This window comes from Bacillus rossius, chromosome 8 (genome assembly GCF_032445375.1).
Source record: "Bacillus rossius redtenbacheri isolate Brsri chromosome 8, Brsri_v3, whole genome shotgun sequence".
Classification (NCBI taxonomy): Eukaryota; Metazoa; Arthropoda; class Insecta; order Phasmatodea; family Bacillidae; genus Bacillus; species Bacillus rossius.
In genome coordinates this window covers 66,243,157-66,269,384 of record NC_086336.1, presented here as the reverse complement: position 1 = coordinate 66,269,384, position 26,228 = coordinate 66,243,157, and the positions used below count along the sequence as shown (strand labels likewise).

General features: G+C 48.8%; 1 protein-coding gene across 2 annotated transcripts in view; it reads left to right on the top strand.

Moving 5' to 3' along the window:
- The window catches only part of LOC134535142 (cyclin-dependent kinase 4), a 72,183-nt gene that overhangs the window by 12,822 nt on the left and 33,133 nt on the right, over positions 1-26,228 (top strand). The window contains exon 1 of one of the 2 annotated variants that reach the window (XM_063374093.1): positions 4,281-4,582. The exons of the other annotated variant lie outside the window; for it this stretch is intronic. The gene's annotated coding sequence lies outside the window, so the exon portion shown is untranslated. Of the gene's footprint in view, positions 1-4,280; positions 4,583-26,228 lie in introns of those variants that run through there. 2 annotated transcript variants of the gene reach the window in all.

Here is a 26,228-nt window from a genome sequence, read left to right as displayed (position 1 = left end):
GACGGGGAAGGTGGCCGCTAAACACTCCTGTCAACAGGAAGTTCCCGGACCCAATGGCAGCCAGGGCGGGCTCACTTCTGAGTCTGACTCCACCCACCAGTCCCTTCCCAGACTGCGTGGCCTGTAGGCGTGTGCACTAATGAGGCGCACCTGGACCGCAGGAATGCAGTTGCGACGGGGAAGGTGGCCGCTAAACACTCCTGTCAACAGGAGGTTCCCGGACCCAGGTGGCAGCCAGAGCGGGCTCACTTCTGAGTCTGACTCCACCCACCAGTCCCTTCCCAGACTGCGTGGCCTGTAGGCGTGTGCACTAATGAGGCGCACCTGGACCGCAGGAATGCAGTCGCGACGGGGAAGGTGGCCGCTAAACACTCCTGTCAACAGGAAGTTCCCGGACCCAGGTGGCAGCCAGGGCGGGCTCACTTCTGAGTCTGACTCCACCCACCAGTCCCTTCCCAGACTGCGTGGCATGTAGGCGTGTGCACTAATGAGGCGCACCTGGACCGCAGGAATGCAGTCGCGACGGGGAAGGTGGCCGCTAAACACTCCTGTCAACAGGAGGTTCCCGGACCCAGGTGGCAGCCAGGGCCTTCGGCACCAACAGAGATTGTGCCTGGCAGTACTTACAGTTTCATGAGCAACCGAAAATATTTTTTTAGAATTGAAACCACCACTTATTCTGTCGCGACAATAAAGTTTTTATTAGTGACGAAATTTCGCTGTAAATAAGTGATATTACAAACAATTTTAGATGTAAATTTTATATTCTCATAGTTTGTCGATGCCTTGATGTCATTAGAATGTAACGCAAGATAATAACGAAATATTAACATATGCTATTTGGCGGGGGCTCAAGATGTATGATTCGCAAAGGGGTTGGGTATTTAAACGAAACACAAGTCATCTCTGAATGGGGTACCTACTTGTGTATTGAATATTGCTCATATTTGGCCTATATGCATGTAATAAGAAGGAAACTTTACAATATACAGAAAGTTTTCCGTTAGGCATAATTTTCACATGAAACACGTTTTACAGTCATGCTTTTACAAGCAAACGGGTCTCCTCAGTTAGGGGCTTCAAGCCCAGGCTCATACACCGCCACCCTGCAACCTGCCCGGTCCTGCGCCCGTGCTGTTAGGTGCCATGTTTGTTCCACTTGCACTTGCACGGCGAGGGTTGTGACTGCACGCTAAAGCTTCTTTACACTACCATAAGTAGTACTTCAGTTTTGTATGAATGTGATAACTCACGACCTGCCCCAGTGCTCCTTGAAGCCAGCACGCAGACCGCCCCCGCCTGGATACAGGCGTGTGCCCCCGTGGCGGATACACGGCCCCTGGCACTAGTCCCCAGGGCTCCGCCCCAGACTGGGCCCACCCCGCACGGCGCGGACACTGTGTCGGGGCCGCACGGCCAGTGACTCGCGGTACTGAAGCACCTAGCACCCACCTTCCCGCCCTAAATCAACAAGCCCTTCATAATACAGACCAGCTTCAAGCTGAATAACATCAATCAACACTCGAGCAATGTTTTCTAAAAGTGACTACATGCGGGCTTATGTTGCTACATGTGGGTCGGCCGCATACGTGTCACATGTTCGTCCATCGACTTCCGTTTCATGTTCCCGAGATGACTCCTTCCGAGTGCCGTATACGGGGGGCAAGGGGGGAAGCCAGGACACGTGTGCGGGCAGGCGATGAACCAGCGCTGGAGGGAAGCCTTCTTTCTTTACACAGACGAGAGAGCCAAACCCGCGATCGTGCACCTTCGGTTTTTTTTTTGTTCATTGTAACTCATGATAACTAATGGTCAATTAGGTTAGGTTAGCTACATTATAAATACTTTAAAACATTGTGGACGGTTGATTTGGTTAGGATAGCTACATTAAAGATACTGTGAAATCATGTAAACGGTTTCCCCCAAATAAATACGCCTGGTGTGGTACGGAAAAAAAAAAAAGCGAGCATGAACTCCGGGTAACTTCGGGTGTGGCTCTCTCGTCTGTGAAATGAAGGCTTCCCAGCGCTGGAGTGGTGCTGCAGTGTTGCCAAGTGCAGCCGGTCAGGGATAGGGCAGGCCAGGGCAGGCGGAGCGCGCTCCGTGCAGGCATGCGCCCCTCCCCCCCCCCCCTGCTCCCCACTACACACAGCTTCCCGCGGTCCATTCACCGCCCCGCGACTGCCGCAGCGACCACCGGCACCACGCCGGCGTCTGTTCGCGGCGAGCAGTTCCTTTTGACGCGATAACGTCTTGTAAATCGATGAACGCAGGCTGCACGCACGAAAAATTGTCACGTTCCGCCAACCACCGTGCGAGAAAATCTTCTATAATATCAAACAGGTTAAGGCGGGCTTTTTACCTAATTGTTCGTGATTATATTTAAACAAAATATTTTATTTTAAATTTGCAAAAACTGTAAATAATATTTGAAAATTAAAAAGTATGCAATTTTTCATGAATGTTTTCTTATGACGTTATCACGTAAAGTTATCGTCCGTAAACCGACTTCGCAGACAACTCACTTGTTTGGACTAAACCCCCGGTACAGGTTGTTGCAAGCACCCCTCTACACCCGCCACCCGACTGCACCGCCTAGCAGCCGTGCGAGCAGCAGGGACTAGGGCCAGTGTGTTCGGTGCAAGAGACACGTGGAGGTCAGCACTCGTGACAGTTGGCAACCCTGGCCGCTCGCCGAGCGAGACTCTCTCCTCGCTACTCATTATCACTTATAGAATCGGAAGTGTTCATTTAAAGTTTTAAAAACTTAGGTACTTACCCCTTTTTCCGTTAATCTTGGGGTAGTGTTTGTATGTTTATTGTTAGTACCCATATTAGTAGTAGATATAAATGCCGGTCCGAGCACATACGCAAGGCGGAGGTGCCGAGGCGCCGGCCGCCATCTTGGATTGTGATGTCAGGGCGGTCATATTGATTGATGACCTTGACCTTTGACCGTGACCATTAATTTACCTTAGAAATTTGTCAAAAATTCTCTAAAATCCATTATTTCCAGTTTTTAAAAAAAAATTCAGTCCAAAAAAATTGAAAAAAATTAGAACAATACAAAACTTCTCTACATTTCTACTTCTGTGCTTGTAACTTGCCGAGCTGCTGGGTGATGCACGGACACGCCGTCGCAGAGCCGCTGTCCGTCACAAGAACAAAACACGACGGACAAAGAACATTTTTTTTTGTAAATGACACATGACTACAGACAGAAAAAAATCGTGGGTTCGTTTTGTGATATGTTTAAATTAAAATAATTAAACTTTTACACATGCGGGGGAACCTAGATCCAAAAATAATAGCTCCATTAATTATTTTCAAATTTATTTATCAGCCAATATTTACACTATTAATTTAATTATAACAATTTGAATGACTGTCCACAAAATTTAATTGACATTTTCATTAAGTCCACAGTTTACTCTCCCTACTAGACAATGGTAGTCCCCACTGCCTCAACTTACTGCCTCGCACCACTTGAGTCGTCCACAGCACACGTGCGCCAGGCTGCCACTCGGAGCCCGAGACATATCGAACTGTAAGATGTGAAGAAATAAGATTAATGTTGTCAACTAAGTATCACAATAATCCTTATAAAATAATATACTAAAGGCTTATTGGCTATGATTATCTTATTGCAGTGTCTCTGAGTCTCATCAGTTATATGGACGTATAGGTACCTACATGGGTCAGCTTCTTTACTCCCTGATAAAGTGTGTACATTTTGATATGCTGTTTAGTAGCGATACAATGTGTGTATATATAGCCTATTTTACATAATGATATCCAAAGAACGATATTGTAGGCATACTTACGCCACCGCTTCACATTATTGTTTAAAACGGTAACTTGACATTCTTCATAAAAAAATTACTCATGCCTATGTTATGAAAATTGAGTTTACGAGCATATAATGTGTGTATTTGCTAAAGTAAAAATTGCATTCATTGCATGCATTTATAATTTAATTTATAAATATAAAAATTAACTAGTTGCAAAATTGGAAATTTTAAGCTAGTTGGAAGCTGCAATTGGCAAAACGCAGTTCACGAACGTTAAGGAGAAAGATTGTGACGGTACAACCAGGTTCGTAACAGTATGTATTTTGACAGACAATGCCAACTGCTACGCGGCCGGAACTGATTTGAGATTTATGAATGACTAGCGCCGCAGCAGAACACGTGACGGGAGCGAAGGAGAATCTGGAAGCGATCAGCGGCGCGGCTGCGCGCGCAGCTGGCCGTGGTGCGCGCGCAGCCGCCCGTGACGTCACGCCAGCGACCTGCCGGCGCGCCATCTTGGTGTGCGACTTGGCCGTCAGTGCGCCCGACTCCGCGCCCGAATATCGCGAGAAGCCGCGCGCCGGCGCACATTTCCCGGTGGTTTGGGGCTGCAACCCCTCGCGCGCGACGCCCGCACCCCCGCCGCAGAGCCCCAGCACCCGGCGGCTCCGTCTGCGTCCGCGAAAATTTAACAAGTTGTGACGCAACCACCCGACTCCGCTACGGCCTTCGGATATTTCGCAGATTTTTCACGCACCGCACGAATTTTCCTACACTTTGGGATATCCGTGGTAAGTTTCCATTGCATATTTTTTGGTAAAAGTTTTTTTTTAGTGAGTTTTAAAACTTTTCTCGAGTTTTTATTTGTTTCAACTGGTTGCTTGTACTACGTTTAGTCATATGCACGTAGATTAAGTCGCAATTTTAAAATATTCAAGTTTATATTGTTACTTTTTATGTGATATTACTAACTACTAAAGCATTTACATAAGGAATTTAGAACTTTCTGATGTCTTACTGACATAAAAATGTTAATTTCGGCACAAAGCCGCCGGCCCGGAGTGAAGATAAGGTCGCAATACTTTAGTAGCGATGTCATTGTTTTTTTAATTTTTTTTGTTTAACTGGAAAATTCGATATTTTTATAATTTTTCTTAGTCATGCTATGTGTGGAGTTTCGGCCGCACATTTAAATGCCTTCAACATTACGCTGCAACAAGTTCAAATTGCGTAACTTAGGTTCTAGAATAACTTAACGCATCGCTGTGAGCTGTCATGTGGTTGCTTGAGTGGTCGCAGCTTGAACCGCCGTCACTTAATTTCCGACAGAAACTTCGAGGCGTAAACATTTAGTTCATCTCGTTGACGTTAAAGGCCTAAATGTTAATGGGGTAGAACCTATTGTTAGGGGCAGTGGTTATTTTTGCGAAACAATTTTAAGTTTCAGTAGGTTGTATAAACACTAGTATCCGTATTTTTTTTTAACGTGATTGTTATTTTTGTCTTGCACAGGCTGTCCAAAAGTTAGTCAATGCCCTGCTTTTTAAACTCAGTTTGAAATAAAGTTTGGTTTATAAGTTTTTTTATTAGTAGGTAGGACCAGCTACAATATTCCGCTAATATGTGGTGGGTATGTTCGACATCCTCCATGCCTTTGCATTTTTTTTATTTTATTTAACGTAGCCTCACACTCGTAACGTTCTACCACGCTACTGGTTTGCAAAATTTTCCGTTGCGCAATCATAAAATAATTTGCAATTTGCAGTTACTTCCGCCAAATAATTTTCCCCGTTGACGTAGTACGATTCGCGAGGAACAATCTGTGCGTTGAACAGCTATGAATAGGCTATAGAGTTTGCTGCTGTGGTTTGGTTATATATATTGTTGGCAAATGTATTATTTTGGTCTTAGTTAATTTTCAAATGAAATTTAAAAATAAAAATATATAATTCAGTAATTTTCACCACAATGGCTATAGACATTTGAAAGTTATAGAATACCTACATACATATAGAAAAATATCCTTTATTCCTAGTAAATGTACGTACATAAGTTTTTTTTTAAATTCCAGTGCTATGTTTTGAGTGTTTGAATGTTACAGGAAAAGAATAGAATAGGCATATACTTACCGTCTTTTAAACTGTAGCCTATCACATGACTATAATAATAGCCATGGTCGAGCCCTCTTACGAAATAAATAAACATTTGATGATTTTTAAAATTCTTTAAAAATTGTAGGCCTGCCAATTCCGGTTTCAATGGAGGGAATGTAGAGTATTACAATCATGTTTAAATATTAAATATATTAATGAAAAATAAATATACATTTTTTCCAACTGTGAAATAGGCTAACGAATAAGACAGAACAATGCTGCATACTTGGAGGTAATAATAAATGCCTCAAAAATATTTTGTCAGGTTCAGAACGTGTCAAAATACGTATATGTTATTTTTGTGGTGACAAGATAATGATTTTTTTTATATGACCAAAATGCTATTTGTTAGTCTAGTCTGCATAGGTTAATAAATGTAAATGGTTGGAGTCACTTTAAGATATTTGGTCGTCGCAGGAATGAAGCAGTTAGTGATTGTAGCGCGAGGCGGGACTCGAACCAGCGACCCGGAGCGCCGGACGCCAGTGACGTCACGAGGCGCTCACAGACAACACAGACAGCACAGACAGCATGACGTGGGACTGTATTGAGTTCGCCGTAGAACTGCACACACACACACACACTCACTGACTCTGTAACGCTGTATGAATTCTGTTTTCATGCGCCTACGGTGAAACACTTTCATCGCTCTTTGCCCTCTGTTCCTCCTAGCATTGCTGCAGAGTCCGTGGCGCAAAGACAATATGCCCGGGGGCATAGCGTCATATTGACGAGGCCGATAGTTTCAGTAGCGAGCCGTGGCTTAGCTTGCCACGTTCTGGCCACGTGCATCTGTTTAACATAATTCAAGTTGTTGGCCTGCAGTAGCAACCACTGTTGGGCCAGTTTCCCAGCGCTAATGGGGGATTAAATTGATCGCGAATAGATGTTAGGCACGTCTGAACTGTAGCATGCCGATGTTGCTGCGAAGTCTGTTCAGTTGTGCAGCCTCATACGAATTGCACTGCCAATATTGTTGTCATCCTGGCGTATATTGAATTAAATCCACAGAAAGGGAAGATTATTGAATGACTAGAGGCAATTAACACGTAATGTAGTTTTTCAATAGGTACTACATTAAAAAATTAAACACAGGTCATATTTAAAAGCTTTTACCCTTTAATGAAATATAGAAAACTTAAAGCATATCGTGAGAAAACAAGCGTGTGCCTTGGTGAACCGTTAGTAAACGCACACACATGAGTTGACGTGAGCTGAATGACAGCTCCGTGCAGATGCCTGCTGGGCACGAAGGCGCGGACGTTTCGCAAAAGTAACGAAATTGACAGTAACCGCGCAGAGTCGCTGAATTTAAACTACTATCAGCCCGTAACTGACTTGCAGTTGGTTTTTTTGATGACTGTCTTTAATGTATAGTCGCACATTAAATACAAATATTGGAGACTCCCCACTTCAATAATGTGGACATTATTTCTGAATACAGTTTTATCCTTCTAACTTAAAATCGGCACGTTCCTTCTGATAGGCGTATCTAATTCTTATTGTGTTTATTTTACTTATATAAAAAGGACGCTGTGGTATAAAAAGATCAGCAAGAAAATTTTATTAAAAGGTTTTGCGGAGGTTCTGAAACTGGTTCATAAAGTAGACCTATTTGTAGGGCTATGCATTTTTCGCGAAAAGATCTCCAAACGTGTTAAAACTTTGTACCGTAGTCCAGGTGCAGTTCTGCTGTCAGCACACCAGTCATAGCCATCCAGTGCGGAATGGCCCGGCCGAACAGGGCATACCTTGCTGCATTCTAATGCGATAATTACCTGCCCTTGAATATACATACATGTAAACACTATCAAATAATGAAATTAATTAGCGGGTAAACTATCGTACAGGTGGTCCCAGGAGCCATGAGGCCCTTTAATGTGTTGTTTTCATGGATTATTTCAAAAACATAATTTTTTTGGTCACTGGCCACTGATGCCTGACTCAGTGAACATGCGACTGCGTGGCGGCGTGGGGTCCCGGACAGCTGCCCCCCCCCTGCCCGACCGGAAGTGCTCCAGCCGGAAACACGTGCAGGCTGTGGGCCGACCAGAGGCACCGTCGGGCAAGTCTGCGCCCTTCTGTCACCGCGCACATTAGACTCTTTTCAATTCCTGATAGGCAGAGACCGGAACAATTCGCGGATTCATTTCGCGATAGCCTAGAATTCAAATAGTTATACCCTCAGTGCTGCCTCTGCTATTGGCTCGCAACTCACCTGGATGACTCTGGGCCAATGAGAAAAACTCAACTAAAGCAGCATCAAATCACAGACTGCTACGTTGGGACGTCTCACAAGACAGCAGCCAATGAGTGGGTGACATTTGACTGAGTGTACGTAGAACTATGGAGTTCATGCTAGAGGTCATTGAACCCCGAAAATATTCGCGGGTTCAGTGACCTCCAGGATGGACTCCGCACACCCTTCCTTGCATGGCCAATAGTCATCTGTTCATTGGCTGCCGACTGGAGTAGCCTGTGACTCGGTACTTCTTACTGACCAGAGACCTTCAGATAGATCGAGGGCCAATGATACGAGCAGCGGAGAAGTACAGTTGTATGAATGTTAGCGTGTCACGAAATGAATCCGGGAGTTTTCCCTGTCTGTAGCCACCACCACAGCCACGGCAGACCAGGCGCTAGTCACACTCCAGTGATCAGTCTCATTAGGTGTAGGTTTTATGGGTTTTCTATTATTAATCTGGGACACTAAATTGCTTAGAAGATTTGTTTGAAAAGTAATAACTAGAGACCGAAAAAATTTGCGGATTCATTTCGTGATAGGCATAACGTGAGATATTGGCTCACGTTATACGTGGAAGACTCTGGGCCAATGAGAGATCCTGGGCCAGAGAAGTGTCGAAACACAGACAAGCCAGTCTATACAACACTCAGTCAACAGCCAATGTGCAGGAGTCTGTTAGTCCATCCTGTAGGTCAATGAACTCGCGAATTTTTCCAGCCCCAGAGAATTTTTTTTGCGACAGCATAGAATTCAAACACGGTTATACCGTTGTGCTACTTTTGCGATTGGGCCACAGTTTATTAGGATTACTGAGCCAGCGAAAAATCCTCAGCAAAAGCAATATCAAAACAGATGGTTTATCGCGAAAATATGTAATGACAGGATAGCACGCAAATCACAGTAAACTCACTCTCTACACTACGCAGTTATTTTCAGGCGAATTACGTACTTCTATAGTATATTCCAACGAGCCTCTGGTCTCTCGTTAGACTGCAGCAAGGTATGTCCCCGCTAGCGATTATTTCCTTGTGATTGGCGGCCGTGCGCAAGATAGCCATTGGTAACGCCACGCATTTTTCGCGAAAGATTTCCAGACCATTTGTGTGTTTAAACTGTGTAGCATTGTTTGTGATTCTGGCAGCGTGTGTTGGCGGCAATCCAGCCTTAATGTGAGTAGTTGCCGACAAATCAAGCATGTAAACATTTGCTGGGTGCATTCCAGGCACAGTGACCGAACAGCAGAAGTTCGCAAAGGTATGAGTGTTTTAAGTTTGTGCGGTCTCTGATGGAACTGCCAGGCAGACGTGAGCCGCGTAGCTCGCGCCAGAGGAAGATGGCGTCTCGCCCTAGCGCGACGCAGCGCGGATCCAGGGTCGTAAAGGATGCGCCTTATCGCCCGCAAACAAGCCCTCAGCAGACTGCGTGGCCTCCAGCCACTGGCGTGTTCCAGCTAATCTCTCGTGTTCGAGCACATCGCTGGAGACCGCAGACTGCGTGTTCCAGCTAGTCTCTCTTGTTCGAGCACATCGCTTGAGACCGCAGACTGCGTGTTCCAGCTAGTCTCTCTTGTTCGAGCACATCGCTGGAGACCGCAGACTGCGTGTTCCAGCTAGTCTCTCGTGTTCGAGCACATCGCTGGAGACCGCAGACTGCGTGTTCCAGCTAGTCTCTCTTGTTCGAGCACATCGCTTGAGACCGCAGACTGCGTGTTCCAGCTAGTCTCTCGTGTTCGAGCACATCGCTGGAGACCGCAGACTGCGTGTTCCAGCTAGTCTCTCTTGTTCGAGCACATCGCTTGAGACCGCAGACTGCGTGTTCCAGCTAGTCTCTCTTGTTCGAGCACATCGCTGGAGACCGCAGACTGCGTGTTCCAGCTAGTCTCTCTTGTTCGAGCACATCGCTGGAGACCGCAGACTGCGTGTTCCAGCTAGTCTCTCTTGTTCGAGCACATCGCTGGAGACCGCAGACTGCGTGTTCCAGCTAGTCTCTCTTGTTCGAGCACATCGCTGGAGACCGCAGACTGCGTGTTCCAGCTAGTCTCTCTTGTTCGAGCACATCGCTGGAGACCGCAGACTGCGTGTTCCAGCTAGTCTCTCTTGTTCGAGCACATCGCTGGAGACCGCAGACTGCGTGTTCCAGCTAGTCTCTCTTGTTCGAGCACATCGCTGGAGACCGCAGACTGCGTGTTCCAGCTAGTCTCTCTTGTTCGAGCACATCGCTGGAGACCGCAGACTGCGTGTTCCAGCTAGTCTCTCGTGTTCGAGCACATCGCTGGAGACCGCAGACTGCGTGTTCCAGCTAGTCTCTCTTGTTCGAGCACATCGCTGGAGACCGCAGACTGCGTGTTCCAGCTAGTCTCTCTTGTTCGAGCACATCGCTGGAGACCGCAGACTGCGTGTTCCAGCTAGTCTCTCGTGTTCGAGCACATCGCTGGAGACCGCAGACTGCGTGTTCCAGCTAGTCTCTCGTGTTCGAGCACATCGCTGGAGACCGCAGTCTGCGTGTTCCAGCTAGTCTCTCTTGTTCGAGCACATCGCTGGAGACCGCAGACTGCGTGTTCCAGCTAGTCTCTCTTGTTCGAGCACATCGCTGGAGACCGCAGACTGCGTGTTCCAGCTAGTCTCTCTTGTTCGAGCACATCGCTGGAGACCGCAGACTGCGTGTTCCAGCTAGTCTCTCTTGTTCGAGCACATCGCTGGAGACCGCAGACTGCGTGTTCCAGCTAGTCTCTCTTGTTCGAGCACATCGCTGGAGACCGCAGACTGCGTGTTCCAGCTAGTCTCTCGTGTTCGAGCACATCGCTGGAGACCGCAGACTGCGTGTTCCAGCTAGTCTCTCGTGTTCGAGCACATCGCTGGAGACCGCAGTCTGCGTGTTCCAGCTAGTCTCTCTTGTTCGAGCACATCGCTGGAGACCGCAGACTGCGTGTTCCAGCTAGTCTCTCTTGTTCGAGCACATCGCTGGAGACCGCAGACTGCGTGTTCCAGCTAGTCTCTCTTGTTCGAGCACATCGCTGGAGACCGCAGACTGCGTGTTCCAGCTAGTCTCTCGTGTTCGAGCACATCGCTGGAGACCGCAGACTGCGTGTTCCAGCTAGTCTCTCTTGTTCGAGCACATCGCTGGAGACCGCAGACTGCGTGTTCCAGCTAGTCTCTCTTGTTCGAGCACATCGCTGGAGACCGCAGACTGCGTGTTCCAGCTAGTCTCTCGTGTTCGAGCACATCGCTGGAGACCGCAGACTGCGTGTTCCAGCTAGTCTCTCTTGTTCGAGCACATCGCTGGAGACCGCAGACTGCGTGTTCCAGCTAGTCTCTCTTGTTCGAGCACATCGCTGGAGACCGCAGACTGCGTGTTCCAGCTAGTCTCTCTTGTTCGAGCACATCGCTGGAGACCGCAGACTGCGTGTTCCAGCTAGTCTCTCTTGTTCGAGCACATCGCTGGAGACCGCAGACTGCGTGTTCCAGCTAGTCTCTCTTGTTCGAGCACATCGCTGGAGACAGCAGACTGCGTGTTCCAGCTAGTCTCTCTTGTTCGAGCACATCGCTGGAGACCGCAGACTGCGTGTTCCAGCTAGTCTCTCTTGTTCGAGCACATCGCTGGAGACCGCAGTCTGCGTGTTCCAGCTAGTCTCTCTTGTTCGAGCACATCGCTGGAGACCGCAGACTGCGTGTTCCAGCTAGTCTCTCGTGTTCGAGCACATCGCTGGAGACCGCAGACTGCGTGTTCCAGCTAGTCTCTCGTGTTCGAGCACATCGCTGGAGACCGCAGACTGCGTGTTCCAGCTAGTCTCTCGTGTTCGAGCACATCGCTGGAGACCGCAGACTGCGTGTTCCAGCTAGTCTCTCTTGTTCGAGCACATCGCTGGAGACCGCAGACTGCGTGTTCCAGCTAGTCTCTCTTGTTCGAGCACATCGCTGGAGACCGCAGACTGCGTGTTCCAGCTAGTCTCTCTTGTTCGAGCACATCGCTGGAGACCGCAGTCTGCGTGTTCCAGCTAGTCTCTCTTGTTCGAGCACATCGCTGGAGACCGCAGACTGCGTGTTCCAGCTAGTCTCTCGTGTTCGAGCACATCGCTGGAGACCGCAGACTGCGTGTTCCAGCTAGTCTCTCGTGTTCGAGCACATCGCTGGAGACCGCAGACTGTATGTTCCAGCTAGTCTCTCTTGTTCGAGCACATCGCTGGAGACCGCAGACTGCGTGTTCCAGCTAGTCTCTCTTGTTCGAGCACATCGCTGGAGACCGCAGACTGCGTGTTCCAGCTAGTCTCTCGTGTTCGAGCACATCGCTGGAGACCGCAGACTGCGTGTTCCAGCTAGTCTCTCGTGTTCGAGCACATCGCTGGAGACCGCAGACTGCGTGTTCCAGCTAGTCTCTCGTGTTCGAGCACATCGCTGGAGACCGCAGACTGCGTGTTCCAGCTAGTCTCTCGTGTTCGAGCACATCGCTGGAGACCGCAGACTGCGTGTTCCAGCTAGTCTCTCGTGTTCGAGCACATCGCTGGAGACCGCAGTCTGCGTGTTCCAGCTAGTCTCTCTTGTTCGAGCACATCGCTGGAGACCGCAGACTGCGTGTTCCAGCTAGTCTCTCTTGTTCGAGCACATCGCTGGAGACCGCAGACTGCGTGTTCCAGCTAGTCTCTCTTGTTCGAGCACATCGCTGGAGACCGCAGACTGCGTGTTCCAGCTAGTCTCTCGTGTTCGAGCACATCGCTGGAGACCGCAGACTGCGTGTTCCAGCTAGTCTCTCTTGTTCGAGCACATCGCTGGAGACCGCAGACTGCGTGTTCCAGCTAGTCTCTCGTGTTCGAGCACATCGCTGGAGACCGCAGACTGCGTGTTCCAGCTAGTCTCTCTTGTTCGAGCACATCGCTGGAGACCGCAGACTGCGTGTTCCAGCTAGTCTCTCTTGTTCGAGCACATCGCTGGAGACCGCAGACTGCGTGTTCCAGCTAGTCTCTCTTGTTCGAGCACATCGCTGGAGACCGCAGACTGCGTGTTCCAGCTAGTCTCTCTTGTTCGAGCACATCGCTGGAGACCGCAGACTGCGTGTTCCAGCTAGTCTCTCTTGTTCGAGCACATCGCTGGAGACCGCAGACTGCGTGTTCCAGCTAGTCTCTCTTGTTCGAGCACATCGCTGGAGACCGCAGACTGCGTGTTCCAGCTAGTCTCTCTTGTTCGAGCACATCGCTGGAGACCGCAGTCTGCGTGTTCCAGCTAGTCTCTCTTGTTCGAGCACATCGCTGGAGACCGCAGACTGCGTGTTCCAGCTAGTCTCTCGTGTTCGAGCACATCGCTGGAGACCGCAGACTGCGTGTTCCAGCTAGTCTCTCGTGTTCGAGCACATCGCTGGAGACCGCAGACTGCGTGTTCCAGCTAGTCTCTCTTGTTCGAGCACATCGCTGGAGACCGCAGACTGCGTGTTCCAGCTAGTCTCTCTTGTTCGAACACATCGCTGGAGACCGCAGACTGCGTGTTCCAGCTAGTCTCTCTTGTTCGAGCACATCGCTGGAGACCGCAGTCTGCGTGTTCCAGCTAGTCTCTCTTGTTCGAGCACATCGCTGGAGACCGCAGACTGCGTGTTCCAGCTAGTCTCTCGTGTTCGAGCACATCGCTGGAGACCGCAGACTGCGTGTTCCAGCTAGTCTCTCGTGTTCGAGCACATCGCTGGAGACCGCAGACTGTATGTTCCAGCTAGTCTCTCTTGTTCGAGCACATCGCTGGAGACCGCAGACTGCGTGTTCCAGCTAGTCTCTCTTGTTCGAGCACATCGCTGGAGACCGCAGACTGCGTGTTCCAGCTAGTCTCTCGTGTTCGATCACATCGCTGGAGACCGCAGACTGCGTGTTCCAGCTAGTCTCTCTTGTTCGAGCACATCGCTGGAGACCGCAGACTGCGTGTTCCAGCTAGTCTCTCTTGTTCGAGCACATCGCTGGAGACCGCAGACTGCGTGTTCCAGCTAGTCTCTCGTGTTCGAGCACATCGCTGGAGACCGCAGACTGCGTGTTCCAGCTAGTCTCTCGTGTTCGAGCACATCGCTGGAGACCGCAGACTGCGTGTTCCAGCTAGTCTCTCGTGTTCGAGCACATCGTTGGAGACCGCAGACTGCGTGTTCCAGCTAGTCTCTCGTGTTCGAGCACATCGCTGGAGACCGCAGACTGCGTGTTCCAGCTAGTCTCTCGTGTTCGAGCACATCGCTGGAGACCGCAGACTGCGTGTTCCAGCTAGTCTCTCGTGTTCGAGCACATCGCTGGAGACCGCAGACTGCGTGTTCCAGCTAGTCTCTCGTGTTCGAGCACATCGCTGGAGACCGCAGTCTGCGTGTTCCAGCTAGTCTCTCTTGTTCGAGCACATCGCTGGAGACCGCAGTCTGCGTGTTCCAGCTAGTCTCTCTTGTTCGAGCACATCGCTGGAGACCGCAGACTGCGTGTTCCAGCTAGTCTCTCGTGTTCGAGCACATCGCTGGAGACCGCAGTCTGCGTGTTCCAGCTAGTCTCTCGTGTTCGAGCACATCGCTGGAGACCGCAGACTGCGTGTTCCAGCTAGTCTCTCTTGTTCGAGCACATCGCTGGAGACCGCAGACTGCGTGTTCCAGCTAGTCTCTCTTGTTCGAGCACATCGCTGGAGACCGCAGACTGCGTGTTCCAGCTAGTCTCTCTTGTTCGAGCACATCGCTGGAGACCGCAGACTGCGTGTTCCAGCTAGTCTCTCTTGTTCGAGCACATCGCTGGAGACCGCAGACTGCGTGTTCCAGCTAGTCTCTCTTGTTCGAGCACATCGCTGGAGACCGCAGACTGCGTGTTCCAGCTAGTCTCTCTTGTTCGAGCACATCGCTGGAGACCGCAGACTGCGTGTTCCAGCTAGTCTCTCTTGTTCGAGCACATCGCTGGAGACCGCAGACTGCGTGTTCCAGCTAGTCTCTCTTGTTCGAGCACATCGCTGGAGACCGCAGACTGCGTGTTCCAGCTAGTCTCTCTTGTTCGAGCACATCGCTGGAGACCGCAGACTGCGTGTTCCAGCTAGTCTCTCGTGTTCGAGCACATCGATGGAGACCGCAGACTGCGTGTTCCAGCTAGTCTCTCTTGTTCGACTGTTACAGCTTTGAATATATATACTGTATAGAAGTCGCGAGTGGCTAAGGTTTTACTCTACGTTTTTCAGAAGTGTATGATGAGCAGCTTGGGAACTTCACCGCTGCAGTGCGCTGCCGTAACTCCCTGTATCGTCTTAGTTGTTATTTACACGTTAGAGCGCAGTACTGTCGCCCGCTGTCATTCCCCGCACCCCCCACCCATCATTCACTGCAGCTCAACGTCGTTCCACAGGAGGGGGAAGGGGTGTTTGAAGAGTTCGACACTTGTCCGCTAGGGACCACCACAAGTCGATGCCCTAGAGATGGTAGCGATTGCGGCGGTGAATTAACCAACTACCTCAAAACCGTATTAGAAATTTTAACCTGGGCTGGCGACTTCTATACAGTATATATATTCAAAGGTTACAGTCCCGTACCCGAAAATATCGGTAATTCCCGTTACTTTTGATATTAGTAAATTAAACCGGGAATTTGAAATCGATTCCCAGCTCTTTCGGTACGTACTTACGGGACTCGACATTCACAGTATAAAATTACATATTTATTGCGCGCTAAGGTTACTTTTAGTTGATGCTGTCCTCTGGCAGGCTATTGATGCGGGTCCTGGGTTGTCAAGCCAATATGCCTTCAATCACGATGAATAGCTTTATTTTAAGACAAAGGTTGAGACTGAGAATAAAGTGATTTGTTCACTTCAGAAGATACTTTACAATAACAAAATTGTAACACAAATGTTTATCTTTTAACTTTTGGTCACTAAAACTGGTTCAGTCGTTCTAATCTGTTACTACTTCAATCATCGACTGCTGCACCGTTAATATAAAAAAAAACCAGTACCGAAATTCCCTGTTCTGAAAATCGGTTACGGCTCCTAATACCTTACTAACCATACATTACGGCCAGTCACTTAATTTTAGGGAACTGACTTTGTGTCCTGTCCGTTTCCGTTCTGTTGCCCGAATGCGGCGCATGCTCAGAGCTCACTTATTCCTTGATTTTATCAAGATGGTGGACTCACATCTGACTCCATTAACTGGTATATATTCACTTCCGTGAACATCTAGGGTCGTACCAAGCGTGCTGCTGTGCCAAATGAAACTTTATGGTAGCGAAACTATCATGGATTACATTTTGTACATTATAATGGTCATTACAAGAAATAATCGTAACTTTAAAAGTACGTGAGAATATTAGAAAAGCCGATTAATTTTTTTGCGACGGTGCTGTTGTCTCTATGATTTTTTCCGTAACAATTGTATCGATGTATGCGAAACGTCAGCTATAATTCGATGGAAAAAGTTTCTAGCCTTGCGCAGGATACCGTTTATTAAACTGTTGTCGATGTGTTATCTTACTGGGATTCGGTTAGGACTCGTCAAGGAATACGCCCCGCGAGTTAGGGTACGGTTGTATCCCAAAGAGGCTTCCTTACCAGAGCGTCTTGGAATACCGCCCTTAAGGCCCTGCCACGCTGTCAGACACCTTCCAGCGTGTTCTGGCAAATAAAGTTGGAGAGTTATGAGGTCGCCGAAAACGTCACTAGCGCAGACATTTTTTTTTTACAATTTGGATGATTTAAGTTTCCATCAAATAATTTGCATATAGGACCGGTTATAAAATAATTAGGATGCTGGATGCGATCGGCCAATCAAAATCATGCCTAGCGAAAACGGGAATGACATCCGTTTCCGTCCAAACGAGTCTTTAAAATGGCGTAGAGCATATTGCCGATTAATGAGCGTGCGCATGTTCACGTGAGCAAACGATAACTGATCAAATAAAATAGGGTAACATGAAAAGTATCTATACCTGAAAATGTCAACTTTAAGTAGTGGTTTAAAATTGCTTTTTCATATTCACAATTTTGGAAATAAAAAACTAAAAAAAAAAAAAAACTGTATGAATTAAAAATAACAGGGAAAGTAACTACAAATGTTCACACTTACCATTTTTGGGTTAATTAATGTACTTCATTTGTTTCTGTTCATACTGAATCGCAGTAGTAGTATTAAATTTTTGTCTTTTTTTCTCTAAATGTGTTGGTCTACATGTAAACACTTTACTGTCACTAGAGTGTAAATAGCCTATATATTAATATTTGTAACTTAAAAAGTAATAAAATATAAATAATCTTGTTTCATATACGCAACTGTGATTCACTGGCTACGGAAAGCAATGTTCAAATACAAAAACACGTACCTAATACTCTAAAGGATGAACGAGTTACGACACCTGATAAAAGAGCCAGATCCCATACACAGAAAAGAACGAATTGACCGAGATGAACGAATCATTCCACGGAACTGATCCAAAAGAACCGTTCTGCCCATCACTACTGGCGATGCCTGCAGACACGCGTCACGCTGTCACACGGCCGTCTCGCCGTCAGAGCGTGTCGAGGTCACCGCCGTCTGCGCTGGTTCACCGAGGACCTCTTGTGCTGGCAACCACTCCTGCCAACTATACAGTGGTAACCCATTTCCCAAATGCCAACTTCAAGGAAACACACACAGCTTCTGCAAGTTATTCTATAGGCTACTTGTTCGGTTGAGGGTTTCCCATTGGCTCGCAGTCCTCTGAAACAACTGTGGGTCAGTAGTAGAAAGTTTGGGTACGAGCTTCTCGCGAATCGAAAGCTGTAATTGATGAACTGCGGCGCGGCCGCTGCTCTCTGGCTTCCCTGTGGACCGCCGCCCGGGATGTCATTACGCCGCGACCGGCGTCGCTTATCGCGCGCCCAATTATCGCGGCCGGTCCAAGGAGGTTGGCACACTGCGAGTATCAGCTCCTTCCTCCTTGGCGCGACCGGCGCTCGCTCCCTGCAGTCCGCGCAGGGAAACCTTTTCACAGACGAGAGAGACAAAACCCCGAAGTTCATGCTTTTTTCCGTATCTTTAATGCAGCTATCCTAACCTAATCAACCGTCCACAATGTTTTTAAGTATTTATAATGCAGCTAACCTAACCTAATTGACCATTAGTATCCTTTTATCAACACAGCCATATTTATTTACAATGAACAAAAAAAAACCGAAGATGCACGATCGGGTGTTTGGCTCTCTCGCCTGTGAACAGAAGGGTTCCCGTGCGCTAGGGCCGAGCAACTGTCAGGAGACGGCTTGCGGCGACGCAGTGGCCCTCGCCACAGTTAGTCCAATCTATTGCACCGGCCCTTGTGATTACAATCCCATACATTTAAGCCCTAGAGTTAATAATAAACGCGATAGATAACTACACTTTGCCATTTTTTTTTCTAGCTTAATTCGAAAAATATTGATCTCACGATAAAATTTTCCAGAATAAACCGTAGAGAATCGAATTGACAACAATTTTAAGTCCTAACCATTTTTGTTTAAAATGGCCGAGATATTAAGCAAAAACAATTCCCTCTTAAATTCAAAATGGCGGTTAACGCACCGCCCGAATTTGGTCGCCATTTTGAATATAAACTACCACTGACTCCCCTAAAGAGTGAAGCAATAAAAATCTGGCCTAGAATTTCTGTAAGGTAAAGCCCTCTTTTTGAATTACCCGACTGGGCTAATTGTCACGCCAAAAACATTGCAGCGAGCCAGTAGCCAGTAGCGAGTATATTTCATTTAATTAGTTTTTTCAGGGGCTTGTATTGTAAGTAATCATTAGGTCGGGTTTGCTTATCCCTATGTGATCAGGAAGTTGCGGACTGGCGACCGAGCAGGGACTGTGAACACGGAAGCTTCCCAGCCCCTTTGTTCATGAGCAGAGCGCCCTTGCCTGTGAGGCGTAACTTCATTAGTTTGGTGTGTGATAATAATCACCTCTGTTGTGCTTACTGCCGACAACCACGTGTCTGCTGTCGTATGTCCTTGTTGGCCTGCCAGGCATAGGTACAACACAGTTTCAACACACGCTCGATTTCGGACCTTATTCCAACTCCTTCACTGTTTCTTTAATTAATGAGGCATGTAATTTTATTGAGAGTTTTGTATAAACTATCGTAAGTGCTGAATTCCTTTTACTAAATCAGCACTTACGATATTTAAATCATTTGGAATTCAAACAAAAAACATCCATTATTCAGTCAAAAAATATGCTTTGAGACAGCTGGGAAGCACTATCATGAAGGACAAACTTCCTTCTCCTTGGTGTCTAGCGAAGCCTTCCTTCTTTTGCGATCGTTAGGGATCATCCCGCATCCCACATAAAATAACTAAATAATTTTTGCCCCTCAACTCAACACGTGACATCTTTTGACAGGGGACTACTTGAAACAATTTCTTTTGCATTAGCTAACTTAACTCTCGCTGATGAAATATTTAAAAAAATCTATGTATGTAATGGTTCCAATTTAAAACTCTTAGTATGCCTAAATATCTGATATTAGTCACAATAACTTATATGGTTCCTTGTTCGATATCTGTCGCTGTATCGAAAGGATACAGTGTATGTTTTTTTTAGCAAGGAATATCTTGAGAAAGAATGGTAGACAACATGAGAAGAATGGCTGTGTTAAAAATTCACTACGCAATATGTTAAGATTTGTTCGTTGTAGCAGTCGTTTACGCGAAGAGAGCTTAAAAAGACATATAATTTGTAACGCTAATCCTGCTTACAAGCTAGAGGACAACGATGGATCTACTAATCTAAAGAAGAGTGTTCTGCATTACGTCAATAATTTTTCTTGTCTTGAACGAGATTATGTTCATGGCTCTTCCGATATCGACAAAGAACTTAAATTGAAGGACGTTGATGATTTATGGAAGAATGAAGACAATGCAAGAATCCTTAACATGGAAAGTGAGGATACATTCAAGCCGAATTCAAGTAGATCCTCCGTACTTTGTACAAATGATGGACTCTTAAAAAGGAAGCTTGAAGACGATGAAGAAGTTTCGACATCAACGATTTCGAATTCTTACAGTAATCTGGATGAAGACGATGACTTCTACGATGATGGCGACAGTGACTCTGAGGCTGGTGGCTAAAGCAAGGACTATGATGAAGCACCTAAAGCTGGCAAGATCGCAAGCTGTGATGAAGCCCTGAGATCGAAACGATGGAAACAGAGTTTTAAAATAAATAATTCTGATCAGGCTTGTGATGAACACTGGGACGAAAGTGATCTTAAAAATAGTAATAACATACACTCCAGGAAGATGACAATAGCAGAAGAAATTAAATATATGTCATGGGAAGATCCTAACATATTAGTTGGTCGCCTGAGACTGTTGCTGGCATCGGTTCTTAGAGGAAACTGTTCGAATATAGACGAAGTAGCCTCCATGGAAGCTGGCTACATACAATAATCACTTGTTTAACTTGACGTGTATAATTTTGAGAAATAAAATAAATAATGTAAATTCAAAATTTGTTTTATTTTTAAATTCTGATTTCTACTTAAGACTTAGTTCTCGTAATACAGCTTCCTTTTTTTTTTTTTTTTTTCAATGTGCTTCCAAGTGTGCTGCCTTTTCGTTGAATGTGCTGGTAACAGCCATGCATGCTATACGTTAGCAGATATGTTTGAATGCGACACCTAATTTATAAGTCAAATTATGGGTTACTCACACACGCGCGTTTTTATTATAAATTTTATATAAAACCAAAAATGGTGTATACGCAGTTTTGTGTTTTGTAATGTAACGCAGACATTGACGCGAGAGCACAAGCTAGTTTTACAGTTCGCAAGTCGCAACACTAACTTGAAACTGTAACGCCGAAGGAAAACTTACTTCATAGATAATGTTATATCATGAAAACATGTGCAATTCTTCATAATTTGATACGGAAGTGTCGTTTGCTTCCACTGTGCGAAGGTTGAATAAGTTGAAAAGGCGAAGCGCGCGATGAAAAGAAAATCGTAGCCTATAGACACCTGAGCGAGTGTGAGCGCGTGTTGCGCCGACTGGCCGGGAGGTGCGGCGTGGGGCGTGGGGCGTGGAGCGGGCAGAGGGGCGCAGGACCCGGCGCCAGCCCCCGGCCGCATTCCTGCCGCTCCGCCCCCGGGCAGAGTCCATTGAGCTGCAGGTAGCCGCATTCCTGCCGCACTGTTGCCAACCTCTGCACGCCCTCTCGCTCGCTCATTACTGTTTATATTCATCAATCATACTGTGGCGAGAAATGGTCGTAATCACATAATAAAGAGTATCAGATGTAATTCATTCTTTAAAATTTAATTAATGTTATTATTACTAAAATGTCACTTGCAATTAATGTAAATAAAAATATAAATGATTCGTGGTTCGAATGGTTAACTAAATATAGTACATTACCCAAATTATGTTGAAAAACTGTGTTCATATATAACTGGTCAGATGGTCATGGCATAATAATTTGGTAGTTAATACCTATAGTTCCTTGCAAACACTACCAAAATGTGTCGGAATGACTGGCTCAACAGTAAACGACTTGGCGCAGGTAGTGCCGCACAGGGGCATGTACCGTCCAGCCTCGAGCATCAGCGGTGTGCCGGCGGCAGCCATGCCACGCGCTCTGCCATGCCACGCGCTCTGCCATGCCCCCATGCCACACGCTCTGCCATGCCTCGGAGGTCGTGACTGCGACAATAGACAAGAGAGCACTATGACACACACTATGCGAGGCGATGTAACATATAAAAAAGGAATAAAGAATGTTTAGCGATCACTAGCTAGATTTTTTTTTTTTCATTCATAAAATGGCAAAAGGCGTGAATTATTTTTTATACGAAAGGAAATTTTTAAATTTTGGTCAGGAGGTGTCACGGTATTTTTACTACAGATTTGTGTGGGAACCGAGCTTTAGTATTTCTGGATTGTATGTGCCTTGTTTAAAATAAAAAAATTAAAATTAATGAATTAAAACAATTGGTTGTCTGTAAAGTCGATTTACGGACGATAGTTTAACGTGACAACGTCATAACAAAACATTAATGAAATTATTGCATACTTTTATGAATAAAATTGACACTTTTTTAATTTTAATAATAAAAGAATAAATACTTGAAATTATACTAGTAATCAGATTTTTAAAATGCAAGAAGAATTAACCTTTATTGCCGAAATTGTTGTAATAAGCAATGAAAACCACATTAACTTTTCACTTCACTTTATAAACAGTCGCCGTAACAGTTCACGTGTAGATGACTTGTAATTAATTTTAAAAACTGGCGTTTAGCTATAAAGTTTAAATATAATTATGAACAAGTTTTCATATAAATAAACTGTAATCAAATATATATAATCAATTATATGAATCACCATAATTTTTTAGTCAATTGTAACATAACCTATTACTGCAATCGCCGACAGCGTAACGGGACACTTTTTCGTGCGTGCAGCCGGCGTTCATCGATTTATTAGACGTCACGTCAATAATGAAAAATTCTATTAAATAGTGGCTGACGAAAAAACCGTTGCAGCTTTGTTCTCGCATAACCGCGGTTTCGCTTTAGTGTCGCTCTCGCCCGCTATCGTCTGGAAGAGAACTAGCGCGGAAAGAGGCCGTGTGCGAGTGTGCGAGTGTGCGTGCTCCGAACTCGCCGGACAGCGCACACCCCGCCAAGTGCACTTGTGTAGTCGCTAGGAAGTTACTTGGTGTCACACCAACAAAATAAATGGTAAGATCTGTACCACAAAACCATTTTGTGGCTGCTGCATAATATATTTCAGTTGATTAGGTTTAATTACATATTAAACGTATTGCTTGTAAACTAAATTTAAAAAAAAATCACTTATAAGTATATAGTCACGATACGTATAATATAAAAATATTCAATATGTTCTAATGTTTGTATAGTCTTCTGTATTATGTCAGAGTCCATCATCGACGTTAGGCACATCAGCAAAACAAGCATTTGAAAATAATGTTATTAGAATATTGGAAGTTGTTATTCGTTAGTTAATTTAAAAAAAACATACCAATTATTTGATCGTTGATATAGGAGGTGGTAGTGAAACTGCAGAAGCTCGCCTGCATGCGGGCTACAGCTGGTCCTGACCTCCGACCTGACCCTCGTGCTGCGCAGATAGCAGCCCAGTGAGTCACCAGCTATCTCGGCCCGGCCAGGTCAGTGCCGATAACTGGCAGCTGCGCGGGTCGCTCACCTTGGCGGCTCCCTGGCTCCAAAGCTCCCTGGCTCCCTGGCTCTGACTCCCTGGCTCCCTGGCTCCCTGGCTCCATGACTCCCTGGCTCCCTGGCTCCATGGCTCCCTGGCTCCCTGGCTCCCTGGCTCCCTGGCTCCCTGGCTCTGACTCCCTGGCTCCCTGGCTCCCTGGCTCCCTGGCTCCATGACTCCCTGGCTCCCTGGCTCCAAAGCTCCCTGGCTCCAAAGCTCCCTGGCTCCCTGGCTCTGACTCCCTGGCTCCCTGGCTCCCTGGCTCCCTGGCTCCCTGGCTCCATGACTCCCTGGCTCCCTGGCTCCATGGCTCCCTGGCTCCCTGGCTCCCTGGCTCCCTGGCTCCCTGGCTCTGACTCCCTGGCTCCCTGGCTCCCTGGCTCCCTGGCTCCATGACTCCCTGGCTCCCTGGCTCCATGGCTCCCTGGCTCTGACTCCCTGGCTCCCTGGCTCCCTGGCTCCCTGGCTCCATGGCTCCCTGGCTCCCTGGCTCCCTGGCTCCATGACTCCCTGACTCCCTGGCTCCATGGCTCCCTGGCTCCCTGGCTCCCTGGCTCCCTGGCTCCATGGCTCCCTGGCTCCATGGCTCCCTGGCTCCCTGGCTCCCTGGCTCCATGGCTCCCTGGCTCCCTGGCTCCCTGGCTCCCTGGCTCCCTGGCTCCATGACTCCCTGGCTCCATGGCTCCCTGGCTCCCTGGCTCCCTGGCTCCATGGCTCCCTGGCTCCCTGGCTCCATGACTCCCTGGCTCCATGGCTCCCTGGCTCCCTGGCTCCCTGGCTCCATGGCTCCCTGGCTCCCTGACTCCCTGGCTCCATGGCTCCATGGCTCCCTGGCTCCCTGGCTCCATGGCTCCCTGGCTCCATGACTCCCTGGCTCCCTGGCTCCCTGGCTCCATGACTCCCTGGCTCCCTGGCTCCCTGGCTCCCTGGCTCCATGACTCCCTGGCTCCATGGCTCCCTGGCTCCATGGCTCCCTGGCTCCCTGGCTCCCTGGCTCCCTGGCTCCCTGGCTCCCTGGCTCCCTGGCTCCCTGGCTCCCTGGCTCCATGACTCCCTGGCTCCATGGCTCCCTGGCTCCCTGGCTCCATGGCTCCCTGGCTCCCTGGCTCCCTGGCTCCCTGGCTCCCTGGCTCCCTGGCTCCATGGCTCCCTGGCTCCATGACTCCCTGGCTCCATGGCTCCCTGGCTCCCTGGCTCCCTGGCTCCATGGCTCCCTGGCTCCCTGGCTCCCTGGCTCCCTGGCTCCATGGCTCCCTGGCTCCCTGGCTCCATGGCTCCCTGGCTCCATGGCTCCCTGGCTCCCTGGCTCCCTGGCTCCATGGCTCCCTGGCTCCCTGACTCCCTGGCTCCATGACTCCCTGGCTCCATGGCTCCCTGGCTCCATGGCTCCCTGGCTCCCTGGCTCCATGGCTCCATGGCTCCATGGCTCCCTGGCTCCATGGCTCCATGGCTCCATGGCTCCCTGGCTCCATGGCTCCCTGGCTCCATGGCTCCCTGGCTCCATGGCTCCCTGGCTCCCTGTCTCCATGACTCCCTGGCTCCCTGGCTCCCTGGCTCCATGACTCCCTGGCTCCATGGCTCCCTGGCTCCATGGCTCCCTGGCTCCATGGCTCCCTGGCTCTGACTCCCTGGCTCCCTGGCTCCATGGCTCCATGGCTCCCTGGCTCCATGGCTCCCTGGCTCCCTGGCTCCATGGCTCCATGACTCCCTGGCTCCATGGCTCCCTGGCTCCCTGGCTCCATGACTCCCTGGCTCCCTGGCTCCCCCCTGGCTCCCTGGCTCCCTGGCTCCATGACTCCCTGGCTCCCTGGCTCCCTGGCTCCCTGGCTCCCTGGCTCCATGACTCCCTGGCTCCATGGCTCCCTGGCTCCCTGGCTCCCTGGCTCCCTGGCTCCATGACTCCCTGGCTCCCTGGCTCCCTGGCTCCCTGGCTCCCTGGCTCCATGACTTCCTGGCTCCCTGGCTCCATGGCTCCATGGCTCCCTGGCTCCCTGGCTCTGACTCCCTGGCTCCTTGGCTCCCTGGCTCCCTGGCTCCATGACTCCCTGGCTCCCTGGCTCCCTGGCTCCATGACTCCCTGGCTCCCTGGCTCCATGGCTCCATGGCTCCCTGGCTCCCTGGCTCCATGGCTCCCTGGCTCCATGGCTCCATGGCTCCCTGGCTCCCTGGCTCCATGGCTCCCTGGCTCCCTGGCTCTGACTCCCTGGCTCCATGGCTCCCTGGCTCCATGGCTCCATGACTCCCTGGCTCCCTGGCTCCCTGGCTCTGACTCCCTGGCTCCCTGGCTCCCTGGCTCCATGGCTCCCTGGCTCCATGGCTCCATGGCTCCCTGGCTCCCTGGCTCCCTGGCTCCCTGGCTCCATGGCTCCATGACTCCCTGGCTCCCTGGCTCCCTGGCTCCCTGGCTCCATGACTCCCTGGCTCCATGGCTCCCTGGCTCCCTGGCTCCATGGCTCCATGGCTCCCTGGCTCCCTGGCTCCATGACTCCCTGGCTCCCTGGCTCCCTGGCTCCCTGGCTCCATGGCTCCCTGGCTTCATGGCTCCCTGGCTCCCTGGCTCCCTGGCTCCCTGGCTCCCTGGCTCCCTGGCTCCATGGCTCCCTGGCTCCATGGCTCCCTGGCTCCATGGCTCCATGGCTCCCTGGCTCCCTGGCTCCATGGCTCCATGGCTCCCTGGCTCCCTGGCTCCATGGCTCCCTGGCTCCATGGCTCCCTGGCTCCATGGCTCCCTGGCTCCCTGGCTCCCTGGCTCCCTGGCTCCATGGCTCCCTGGCTCCCTGGCTCCCTGGCTCCATGGCTCCATGGCTCCCTGGCTCCATGGCTCCATGGCTCCATGGCTCCCTGGCTCCCTGGCTCCATGGCTCCCTGGCTCCATG